Genomic DNA, 12,899 nt, shown 5'->3' with positions numbered 1-12,899 from the left:
TACTGGTCCATTCAAAGCAAAGCAGGCGCCTAATTTCCAGGAAAGCTCTTCTGCAAAGCATAACTTAGCCCACATACCTTAAAAGTTTTCCTTCAGAAATGTCCTTTAGTACAGTTTTCCTATGTCAGCAGCTACTTCCTCTGATTTTCACCTACTGAAATACACTTTTTTCTTTTCTGGGGACTCTGTGAAAGAAAAACATATCAAACTTCTTTTAACTATCTCACCGTTTTCAAATACATTGCAAAACTCAAACTTAGGTAAATTGCCCTGCATTTTCAATTACCAGAGGCCAGCATTTTTTTAAAAAAAACAGTTCAACTAAAAGAAAAGAGCAGATTTCTCAAAAGACTGCTAGCAGTAGTATGCTATCACTTAATACACATAATTTTGAGTGAAGAAATAATTTTTCCTCTACACATGTAAGAGAAGATTTTTCTTTAAGTTCTTGGAATTTTTTAACACGTGTACTGTAGCTGAAAAATTAGACAATTTTATTTATTTATGAATCTTGCCCTTGGCAAAACGAAAACAGAAACCTATTAAGGAAAATGAAAGCACAGAAGGCCCAACTTTGTTATATGAAAGACCAAGTTAGTAGTGGTAATTTCATAAGAGTGGAAGAAAACAAGTGGCAGCAAGAGAAAGGAACCACTCAAGACACATAAATTTCTATCTGGCTCTAACTACTCTAACATCTAGAAAAGTAGGAGGTCAGGAAGTTAGGATGACTAGCAGGACCAGAACTTCAAATTGTAAATCTGGACCACAATTTAGATGAAGCAAAGTGACACAGAAGGGTTTTGAGGGTTTATAGTAAGGAAAAAATATATTGGGTTTAAAGAATGGTAAAGAACAAGCTTTGCACGCAACTTACAAGTGTAAGGTATACTGTATAATCTCCATGTGTGGACCCATGATAAGCATTCACTCACAATCTCACACCACAATGTCCAACTGAAAATGAGACATTCCGTAACAGTTTAGCAATGCCCTCATAGGAAAAAACATATAAAGCAAAACTGAAAGAAAGACAAGTGTGTAGGGGTGAAGAAAGCAAAACTATTTTCAAAATCTCCATTATTTAAAACAAAGCACTGCTCATGACACATTCATAAAACCTTGCGAAGGGACAGTCTTAGTTCACATTCAAGCAGGCATTATTTAGTATTCCCTTCTGGTTACTTAGTGACGTTTGAGAAACAAAGAACTGCCTAATATAAATACAAAACTTCTATTCTCCATGACCAAAAATAGAAAAGACTAAGTGATGCTAAGATTCAGGCACTGTAAAGGAACAGCAGCTATGCAAGTAGATACGAAAGGAGAAAAAAAAAACACAGGAGGTTACAAGCATTATAAAATTCATCACATTTCTAAGAAACAGATATAAAATAATTTGTTCCAAATTTGCAAAGCCCAAAGGTAAGTCTCCACTAGCAAAAAAGTACAAGCAAGAGCAAAACATTAGAGTAAATTTGGCTCATCTTACTAACATAAATACAAACTGGATGGAAGAAACACCAGACTGTCACAGGACAGGAACATAAATCCTAATCCCCATTCAAATGGGACTCATGAAAGTGGAACAAACATCACCACCAGCACCTGGGCACATTGAAGTTTCATGCAGATGTTAAGAACTGCATGTGGTAAAATGAAGCCCATAAAAAAATTCCATTTATCAAATGAAACAACAGATTGGAGCCACTTCAACACAAAAAAGTTCTATCTTCTGCTCCCTGAACACAAACAACAACACACCTTTATTTCTCTTTTTAAAGAACTGAGCTATCATGTATTTTGGAGTGCAGAATTTTGTTTGTCAATAAGAAAACCAAATGCAAACCCAATTTTTCTTTAGAATTCCTGTTACTATTAACTTTTTACCTATGTGCATTTTTTCATCTGTACACAGGTCATTAGTAGAACTTAAAGCTGGTAATGCAAGTCCAATACAGGTCTAATTGACAGGCACAGACTAGCTAGTACATGGAAGCATAATAAAAGCTTTCCAGTGAATTGCACAGCCATCTGCCAGAAGGCAATAAAATCTCACAAAATTTCCACTGTTATTTCTGAGCTCAAACATAGCAGAATCTGAGAATTACAAACATCTTGCTACCTCAATGCAATAATTCACTAGCTAATGAAGGTATAAAAGACAAATTTATAAGAAGATAAAGCAAGAACAGAAAACTTAGATGATCTGTTGTTTTCTGAAATTACTAACAAGACAGTTAAGGCCAATCCCCAAATCAGATCCTCTTCAAATTTAGGATATATAAGGCGTTCTCTAAAAATGAAGCATCCGAGAGGCAATTAAAAATATCAAATTAAGAGTAGGAATTCACCAGTCCAACACTATTGAGCCAAAGCATTGAAATTTCCAAAATATTAAGTCTGCAAAAGCTTAGGCTTAAGGTGAGCCAAGCAAAGAAGTATCAAGAGAGGAAAATAAATCAAATTTTCTTCAGATGGGACAAGGCAATCAGAAGCACAACACAGTCTGACTCTGATACTGCACAAGGTGGTTAAAACCTTGCCTAAGTATCTGTAGACTAGAATAATTCAAAAGAAAAAAAGAACAATGCAGCTTTTACAGAGCAAAATCATGTTTCACAACTTGAAGAGTTCTATGAAGACATCAAGGATGCTGTAGGAAAAGGTGTTGGAAGTAGGAAGTTTCTGCTGATGTCTCTGATAGGAAGCTACTAGAGAACTGAAGACCTTGCAGGGTAAGATTAAGAGACAAAGCCTGACAGGGGAAAGAGCTCAGAAGCCTCTCCATAATCTGTGCCAGGACTTGGACTGCTCTTCAGTATGGTTACCTGCCTATACATCATAACAGAAGCATCTGTGCTTTATACAAAATTACTCTGATTCATCAGAACCAACAGATCATTACAAAAGTTGCAAAACATCAGAACACTGAGCAGCAAGCACAGAAAACAGCATATGAAGTCACATGTCAATAAATGCAACATAATACACTGGTAGGAGTTATTTAATAACAGTACCAGAAAAAAATGTAGTAGTCTCTGAACACACAGCTTCAAAAACATTTGTTCAGTGCTTTCAAGCAGTCAGGTTAGAAACCATCCAGAATATTAAACTATTTTTAATGAAGGGAAGGGAAACCATAACATAGCTTTATGCTGCTGATACATTAGTGGTATGCCTGTATGTTCAAGTTCTTCAAGCTAAAGAAAAACTTAAAGCACAAAAAAATATATAGACAATATTGATCATAGCATGGAGCAGCTTACCCACAAAGAGAATTTTCAGCTCACAAAAAAGGTAAGAATGACAGGTGTAAGATCAAAGTACACCAAAAGAAAAATCATTATAGCACAGAGTGATATGCTATGTCAAATGCCTGAAGTGTTTTCCAGAACTTGAGAACATCAAATGAAATTTTTAAAAAGTTGCTCTTATGTCCTTCTTTGCCCAGAAAATAATTAAATTAGATAATTTCAATGCCTAAAGACATTTCTGAGACCATGAAACAAAGAAGTACAAATTTATTATAAAAATTCATTTTAAAAAACAGATCTGTAGAACAGCAAGAGTGCCAACTCAAGATGTCTCTAAACTGTAAAAGCAGAACAGGAACTATTACTCTATATTTACGCCAACAGCCCCTTCTTATCTGATAGTAGCAAGTACCGAGCTACATGCATTTTACTTGGTCATGCACTAACATCCTCAAACAGTGCACTCTCAGTCTCCCATTCCTGCACCTGTAGGAAGACCACATTTTTTCTTAGCAGTTCCTGCAGCTGTGATGTTATTAAAAATAAATGCAAATAAGAAGCAGTGGGTTTCATCAAAGAATAGGATTTACGCCTAAAAAAAAAAAAGCTAAACAGATAGAAGCCCAAAAAGACAGCCGTCAGATTCTCTACCTAGAATCACAAGACACAATTCTAATTTTTTTCAATCTTTCCTTTTAAACCACTTTCTAAACCACTGCTGTCCTCTAAACACCCTGCAACTGGTCTCCATCTCACATAAGAAGTCAGAAGCTGAAACAGTAGGACCAACTGTAGGACCAACCAACTCTGACAAGAACAAGAAATTAGTTCAAATTATTTTCAAGCTCCTTGCCCATGTGCTTACCCTCTTTCTAGCAACTTGATAACATATCCTTATTTGTTCATTATCCAAAAATTCATGTTCTTTTTCCACCTAACTTCATCTTCCACCACCACACACATCCATTCTGTCCAGCCTACAGACAGCCAGTGAGCCTTCATACTCACTGACCCCTGCTTTGTTCCAGATGACATCTCCCATTTTCCAAGACTATTCGAAACAGCAATCTCATTCTCCTCTCCATCTTCAGCTGTTTGCTACTTCCCATGGCCTGGTAACTTGCTCAGCATGTTCTTTATCATCTCAGGCCTTTTGTGAAAGAATGGGCAAAGGGTAGAGCTGACATCTGGTAGCAAACCATGCAGTAAGTGCTTCTTAAGTGCAGTTACTTAACCAGCTTTGTTTCCACCCAGCAGAAGTTTCTACCTTACAGTCACAGCTAAATAGCAAGACTGAATCTCATCAGACAGACAAACAAGAAGTGAAGGCAGATACAGGTTAAGAAGAAAAGAGCTAGTCCAGCTGACAGAAGTCACATCCTGTCACTAATGCTTCAAGACTCTTCTCTTGTCTTGTTCACTCTGAAAAAGTGACAAGATCAGCCACACACCCTTCTTTTGCTTTCAAAGCTAAACACACCTAGTTTCCCATTACCTTTCATGCATTTACAAGAAAAAAAATTTTCCTTCCTCTATTTTTCCAAGAATTATACTTTCCCTAAATTCAGCTCCAGGACTCAAGGAAAGGCAGAGAAAAGCATGGCCTCAATAGAGAGTTCCTGACTTACAAATTTTTACTGACCTCTCAACTCTGCAGTGTTGCAACATGTATCGCCACACTAGATCCTAAAAGAAAAATGAATTGAGCAAGATAAGGTTGCTAAAAGTGACTATCACAGGGCAGGTACTGTGCATCTCCAGCCCAGTTAACCAATTCTACCAGCTAAAGAGAAGACTGCTCCAGAATTACAAAGAAATACAATGTTATAAAGAAATATAATGCTAAAATGTCCAAAAATTGGCCACAATTTGAAAACAGAATAAAAAATACATCAGTGAGTCAAGCTTACTAAAGTGTGTATTATACAGTGTATTAAAGCTGAGCAAAAAAAAGAGAAGCTAAAGAAAATTAAACTATTGCATTTTCAAGGGATTTCTTGTCTTAGACAACTAGTGAAGGTAGAAACAACTTCTAGAAAAACTCAACACTGAAATTAAAAAGTACCTGTAGTAACCATCTCAACTGAAGAGTTATTCTAAGCATGTTAACTTATACCTTTGCTGATTTCTCTTCGATATTTAGATTTCAATTAGCTCCCAAGTTCTTTAGTCTGAAGGTAGGAAGCAGTCTCCTGTATTTGAAAAAATACCCCAAACCTCTGAAAGTAGCATTTCACATCTTGATATCCATCAATCTCGAGATGAATACATAGCAAGTCAGAAGTAACACACACATAAAACCCACATGCAAATCCTGAGTCCCAAGGCTGCCTATGTAAGCACAGCTGCCTATGTAAGTGGAACAGGACTGAAGAATACTCCTACTGGGGGTCTCTCATCATCACAAAGCTACACCTAAGACTTCTCCTGAAGACTTCAGGTCCCAAAATTCACTGGCTGCTGCCACTGCACATTTCAACTTAGAAATCCAGAGTACTACCAGAAGCTTCTCACAGTAGCACTGTCTTAGCTCTCAAGATTTAAGAAAAAGCCATAGAAAAAGATAAATCCTCAGGATGTGAAGTACTTTATAAAGTCTAGAGACATTTAATTTCTTCCTATGGCCCAATATCAGCCAGAATGTCTCACTTCAGACAAAACAATTAGGTAAGACATCTGCCATTAGTCTGTAATAAATGACAATGTGGTCTCCTCAGGAGAAACATAATCTAGTTCCAAGTATTTATTATTCTTTGGAAAGAAACTGAAAGAGCAATCAGGATGTTTCTTCCTCTTTCCTCCTTCATTAAACTAATTACATCCTTCTGGTTCATTAAACCTTCTACTTAGTTAACTCACTGCTCATTCAGTCTTCTCGGGGTCACTTATTTCCTTAGCATCATTGGACCACATTTAATGTAGTTTGATTACACAGTATTTTGTACAGAAAATACTAGCCATGAGGACCATAGGTCTATGAGATGGTTCTGTCTCTTCCTAACTACTGATATTCCAGGCTGTTGCACTACAGGAGATACAACCTGTCCTGTGGTTCAGTGAAAGGTGTTGTCTCAAGCCTTTGTTTGCGGTTCCTGAACTGACTGTTCCTTCCCATCTCCATATTGTGATAACTCTCTGTGTTAAATGGGATACAGTTACTCTCACCAGAAATGCAAATGACTGAAAGATGCATTTGTTGAACCTTCTTACATGCTTTAAGTGTGTAACAAATTTTATTACATACATTCTAGAAATATATACCAAAATGTAAAACCTACCTATTCTTTTCTTAGTTCCAGTCAGTTCTGTTTGGGTATCATCAGCTATCCTAGCTATAAAGAACACTCCTTCTGAACAATATTACTCTCATTTGAAAATGTATGAGCTTTAATTAATGGATGCTATTACAAACAGGTAAAAGTGGTAGAGGTTTAATCTTCCAGATGTCTGGACAAGTGATCCTGAAGTGCACATGCATGATTGGATTCTTCACGTGGAAATTTATTTGAATACCTAAGATTCAGCCTATCTGATCGTTATTGCACTAGGTGATTATTTCATATCCAGCCTTTCCTTCTGCTGCCCAAAAGTGTTCTTTCCAGAGATTATACCAGGTAGCCGATATTTCATTTAAAAGGACAATATTCTTCATAACATAGTATCATTCAGAAACAAGTTAGAGATGACAATATTGTTGTACTGTAGACAAGGGTTATTTAGCTCCCTCAGAATTCTTGTCTTACTGTACTCTGAGATACCTAAAGGGAATTTGACTGCATCTCGAAACCTGAAATCCCAGCTTAATCTGAGAAAAATTCTGTAGAGACACACAAGCCACACTATTGTAATTGCCAAATGTTGACAACCATCTGCTCAATCAGAGCTTTGGAAATGGCATCTCCGCCCCCACCAAAACCAGACTTACCACACCCACACTGCTAACCCCTACATCCCCACTCAGGCTCCCCAAGCCTGGATGGGGTGACTGGTGATGGAATACCAGAGCACAAGAAATCACTGTGTCACAGCCCACTGGACTGATTTTTTGCACAGGGTATGCACTGCACGGAAACATGAGGCCTTGAGACACAAGGCATACAAGGACAGGATACCTCCTGAAGACTGTTCTGCAAAGGGCACAAATCTCCTGCAATGAGCGTCCACATTGTATCTGAAGCAGGGCCTGGAGTCAACTCCCATCAGTTAGCTTCCTTTCAGAGGATACCACCTGGCTCCAGAGAAGGAGAGCTAGAAGCTAGAACACAACAACCGACCAACTGACTCAAACTGAGATTTTGACTTCAGTAAGAATGACATATAATTACCTTCTCTCATTAAAAAAAAATCATTTAGATAAATTAGATTCTCTGGATGCCAATTAAATTTATTAAAATAGTAGCTTCAAATTTACTTAACACATTCACTGATGAGAGATTTTGTGTTCCAATTTCAACATTCACCTAATCCAAAAGGCAGAACTGGTATTAAATAGCTTTCCTCTATCTTTGTTACAGACCCTTTAGAACTGTTTGGTTTTTCAGATGCACACTTCAACTGACACCATTTTTTCTGTATTTGGCATTTTCTTTTATCTGATGAACTTCAGTTTATCAACCATATCATGGAAATTTCAGAAAAGCTGGGAGGTAACACAGCATTCACAGCATTGACATACAACAAATATACCTAAAATAAACAAGGATGTGTTTTTCTGATTCCATGTTTTCTATTTTTTAACCAGTAAAAAGCTGCTCTAAAGTTGTATGATTTTTCTTAACATTGCAATTCTCACATTTTTACAATGCTTAAGCTGTCACATTTTTTGAACTTAACCACTTTGCCTGACTGTAATCCTTATCTGTACTTCCTGAAACTTAGAGAACAAATGCTGTGGCTTATTATTTTACACTCATGAACATTTGAAAGCAGGAACCACAACTAGGAAATCAGATGCCATCTGAAAGACACATGAAATATAGAAAGGAAGCTTTAGCATAATTCTAAAAAGCTGTACTTGAGCAGACACAATAGTAATACACTGCAGTGATCATAATTTAACAAATTTATACAATGTAACAGCAGATAAAACAAGCTTTATGTATTCAAAAATCAGGATTTATCCTATGATGCTACTCCTACTTGTTTATATGTTTACCAAAGGTGAATTTTGTGATTTACAAGTGTAGCAGCTAACAACGCCCACCAGCTCAGCCATTATTAATAGGTTATTTGCCTGAGTATTAAAGCACCAAATATTCAATAAAATAATTCCTGTCTTATTAAATAACCATTAAATCTACGTCCTTTCCAGCTCTCTATTACAAGAAAGAAAACAACTTATACCTGCCACTCTCAATTCAAACAGCAAACATTACAAATGTGATGACAGACAATGTAAGCTACAATATGCTGTCAATGTATGGAGTAAGATTTTCCAAATTTTCTAAAGCAAAAAGTTAGGCATAAACAGAACTGACAAAAAGCAGCAAAGCTGACAAACCAAGTACGAAATTAAGAAACTCACAAAATGAGGATGCAAACCCAAATTCCACCCTCTTTGGAATATGCACTATGTGATTGTGTAATTACTTTCATAGAGCTTTTCTCCAGAAATGCCCAACCCATTTATTAGAGAGGATGGAGTGCTCTGAGTATGATTCAGCACTCTGTCAGAGGAGCTCATCTTCATGACTCTTATCAGGCTCATTGCTATAATTGTGTGTCTCCCATTTACTAAACAGGCAATTTCAAGGAACAAATGGCTCATGATTAATGAACTTTAACATTGCTCTGGATTTAACTTCTGCTTCTGGCAAAGAGTGCTTATGTAATATGCAACAATTCACAGACTTTTCACAGGTTGCCACTACTTACAAGATAACTAGTTTTTCATTAAGTCTTAATTATGGTAATTTAGTTTTACGCTTAAGCATTATTTCTAAATGTCTCAGCCCCTCATGTTGAAATAAATCACTTACAGAATCACAGTATGAAAAAAAAAGTTGTGAGACTCTTTCGATTAAGTAATGACAATTGCAAGATGCCTACCTGTCTTCAGACCAAGACTTGAATGCCATGTATTGAAAAATGCCAAATACATGAGAACCATTAAGAACTTATTCATTAAGTATTTTCTTACTAGCTCATACTAAGAGAGGGTTGCAAGTGAACTACAGTATTTCGCAGGCGGTATTGTACAGCATACCTAAAGAATAGATTAACAATATACATGATTGTTCTATTTCCCCCTCAACAGCTGACAGTATGTGTTTGTTGTAATAGAGAGCTACATGGCAGAAAGCTCTCTCAGTATGCAATTGGTGCTGTTACTCCACATTCACCCTGTCAACAACCTGAAGGAATTATCTGGTCCAAGCAGTAACTGTGCCCTCAGCAGCAAATAAGAGCAGCCATATCAGAAATCCTAACAAAATACCCTTTTTGTCCAAGGTGCAAGCCCACAACATCAACGACGTTCTAAAGAGCCAACTAGTACACTCCAAAGATTAGTAATTCTGTGAAACCCATACATGGGGACAGAAATCAGACACTGAACTTCAGTAAAGTAATGAGTACAGCGGGTTGTCTCTACAACCTGCTAAGGCACACATCTGAGTATTGTAAGCAGGTTAGTAAGAAACCCAGATATGAAGAAGAAAGTTTGAAATTATATGTGGTTAAAGCACCTAGCATTTTCTCTCAGGTGTAGAAAGCAGCAATGTAAGGGAAGCTGGTTACTATAGAGCAAACAGAAATCTGAAATCCAAAGCAGAATGGTGTCATGAGGTACAGTTCACTCACTCAGATTAAAAACAGCATTAAACCCTAAATTGTTGTGAATTTATTTTTAATATCATCAGGGAAACACACAGGAATTTAAAAATTCCCTATTATTTCAGACTCCTTACACTGAACTGAACTCTACACTTAAACTTGAAAGAGAAAATAGAGAAGAATTACCATAATGGTTACAAATATGATTTCATGCTACAAGCTGACAGCAATCAAAGCCTTCCATCCAGTGAAGCTGTCCCACAAGAAAAGAATTATAATCCCAAACACAAAAATAAACGCCATTTTAGAAGGACTCTTGCTGGTTTTTAAGAATCCTTACCAAAACTTCCTATGTACTGTATGAGACCATACACTCTTAAAATAAGAGGTGACTATCTTCTCTCAAACCTGGAAACAAAGCTATGAATTTCACTGATTCACTACTGCAAAATTTTCAAAAATAAACCTTTGTAAAGAAATGCTACATTTACCTGACACAAATTATAAACAGCATAGACTTTCTGCATATTTTCATGCTCCAAATTTTAAATTAACTCCCTAATAAAATGGTGAATACTCAACAATTTCAAGACTATCTCTACCGTAGAATAAAGCTCTCCACTAGGTTTTTGAAATCCATTTTCACAAGGCAAGTACAGCACCAATATAATTAGGGCAAGACTAAGTGAACAGTTTTATCTTAGAATAGGAGCATATATGCAGTTTACTTCCTACTGGAATGCATTTAGTCTTTCTTCCCTTACTGCTGTTTCTTCTCCCTGCCAGCAAAAAAGTCTCTTTTCCTAGAGCTACTTCCCACACACTGTAAAAAAAAAACTCCTCCTTGCAAAGTGATGACCTCATGCTCCTAGCCCCATCTCCTTCTATGGAGCAATTCTGGACTTGCTGCCAGCTCTCTCTCCGCCTTCAGCCTGACACGGCAAACATATCTTCCTTCGCCCTGCTGCTCCCAGCTGAGGGAACACCGAGGACAGGCAGCAAGTTGGAGGTGAGACCAGGAAGGGATAGGGGATTTCCCACGGACAAAGAACAGGCCACCAGACGCCTGCCCCATTCTCGTATCACCACAACACCTCTGCTCTCCACTGCAGGAAGAATGACACTGAACTCTGAGCATTTTAAGTATGGAAATGCATCCCATGTTACCTAACTGCAGTGCACCTCCTGTAGCCAAACCTTTCTTCCCTTTTATGCTCTTAGTTAAATACCTCTAATCTAGTGAAGCAAATGTCACTCCCCCTCTCTTAACAAAGGCCCATCTCACCTTCACATCACTAAAGTTCTCTGATATCAGTGCTCACACTGATACATTCTTTTATCTTTTTTGCTAGTTAATCTTTAAGCTCTATCAAACACCTCCAGAGGAACTGAAAATTTCTATTCTCCATACTCTGTTCATTGCCTTCGCTACCCCGTCTTGCTTTCAAGTATCAGAATTATTTCTACATGATCACTTTATACACTGGCAATCCAAATACCAACTTACAAAGGACAAAGGACTCAGCTGTGACATGAAGTTACAGTTGTAGAAAATCAGGAAATCTGATGGATAACTGAGCTTTTGCTCAGCTAGTAAGTGATATTGAGACCTACATAGGAGACCTAATCTTCTCTCTCAAAGAAGTATCTCCAAAGCCCAAGTTTACTAGGGTTAACATTCCGCACACGTGTATTTTAAAGTTCTAACTGTACTGACAATATTTGTCAACACATTACAAGGAATTTATAAGATGAGGGAACATACATCGGTCTCACCAACAATAATCATTACTCTGACTCAACTTATAATGTGTCCATCATCTGCAATTTGCTTTGACTGTGAGCAGATGATGTGTGAATGTCCCACCTCCCTGAGATTCTCAAAGACTACCACTTACATAAAATAAACTGTTGAAGCAATCTCCTTGTTAGGTATTGTAAACAAGTAAAATTAACTTATTTTAATTAACTTATTTTAATACCCAATAGGTTTTTTTGGTCCAGTTTCACACATCACCCATCTTTTTTCACACTGCAACTTGTTGAAGGAATCTGCAATACAACAGAGCAGACCACCAAAGCCACTTTGAGCAGGTCTGTTGCAAAGCAGGGAAAAGTTATTTCACCTACATGAAAAGCAGTGATGCCCTCCTGCAAAGAGAAAATGACTTGGCTTGTTTTAAAGGTCTTACAAAACCCCTGGTGCTCACACAGACGTGTCATTTTAGGGGTATGTATGCTCATGTGAAGTCCAACCAAAGAGAAATACACTCCAACGTGAAAAGGGATGTTTAATGCCCTTCTGTGTAATCCACTCGAACACCAAATATAAGTATTCAGTACACGTGCAAATCCCAAAATCTCAAACACACAAAGCATTAGAATGCATACGAAGAGCGCCAGGGCAGCGACACTGACAAGGCCTCACCGTGCAGGCTCCAGCACTAAGGCACAAGTTCTCGCAGGAGGCCGCTGTGTTGTACAGAACAGTCAGGCGGCACCAAGGAGCAAGAGAACTCAAACCCCCAAACTGCCTCCCCGGGGCTGTTGCATTTATTGGGAAGCAGGGATGGCCACACAGCGTAGCTCCTGGCGGTGGCCGGCGCGTCCTCCCGTTACTCCCAGCACTTCCAGCCCGGCCGGACCACGGGAGGGGAACAGACACGCCCGGGACCGCCGGACCGGGACCGCCGGACCGGGGCCGAACCCGTCCTCTGCCTCCCCCCGCCCGGACCTCGGCGGCGAACCCGGGGAGGGGGCGGGACGCGCGCCCGCCGCGCTGCCCCTTCCCCGCCGGGGTGGAGCCGCCGCCGGGCGAGCGGCGCCTCCGACACCTCCCCGCGGGACGCCACCGGGACGCGACCGGAT

At 38.6% G+C, this 12,899-nt stretch overlaps 1 protein-coding gene across 1 annotated transcript in view; it reads right to left on the bottom strand.

Moving 5' to 3' along the window:
- Nucleotides 1–12,581, bottom strand: part of FER (FER tyrosine kinase) — a 167,145-nt gene extending 154,564 nt beyond the window's left edge. The window contains exons 1-2 of the mRNA XM_066568772.1: nucleotides 12,460–12,581; nucleotides 78–185 (exon numbers count right to left, since the gene is read on the bottom strand). The gene's annotated coding sequence lies outside the window, so the exon portion shown is untranslated. The remainder of the gene's footprint in view (nucleotides 1–77; nucleotides 186–12,459) is intronic.
- Nucleotides 12,582–12,899: the final 318 nt, after the last annotated feature.

Source organism: Molothrus aeneus, chromosome Z (genome assembly GCF_037042795.1).
Source record: "Molothrus aeneus isolate 106 chromosome Z, BPBGC_Maene_1.0, whole genome shotgun sequence".
Taxonomy (NCBI): Eukaryota; Metazoa; Chordata; class Aves; order Passeriformes; family Icteridae; genus Molothrus; species Molothrus aeneus.
Note: the sequence above shows the minus strand (reverse complement) of the source record. Positions and strands in the feature narration are given on the sequence as shown.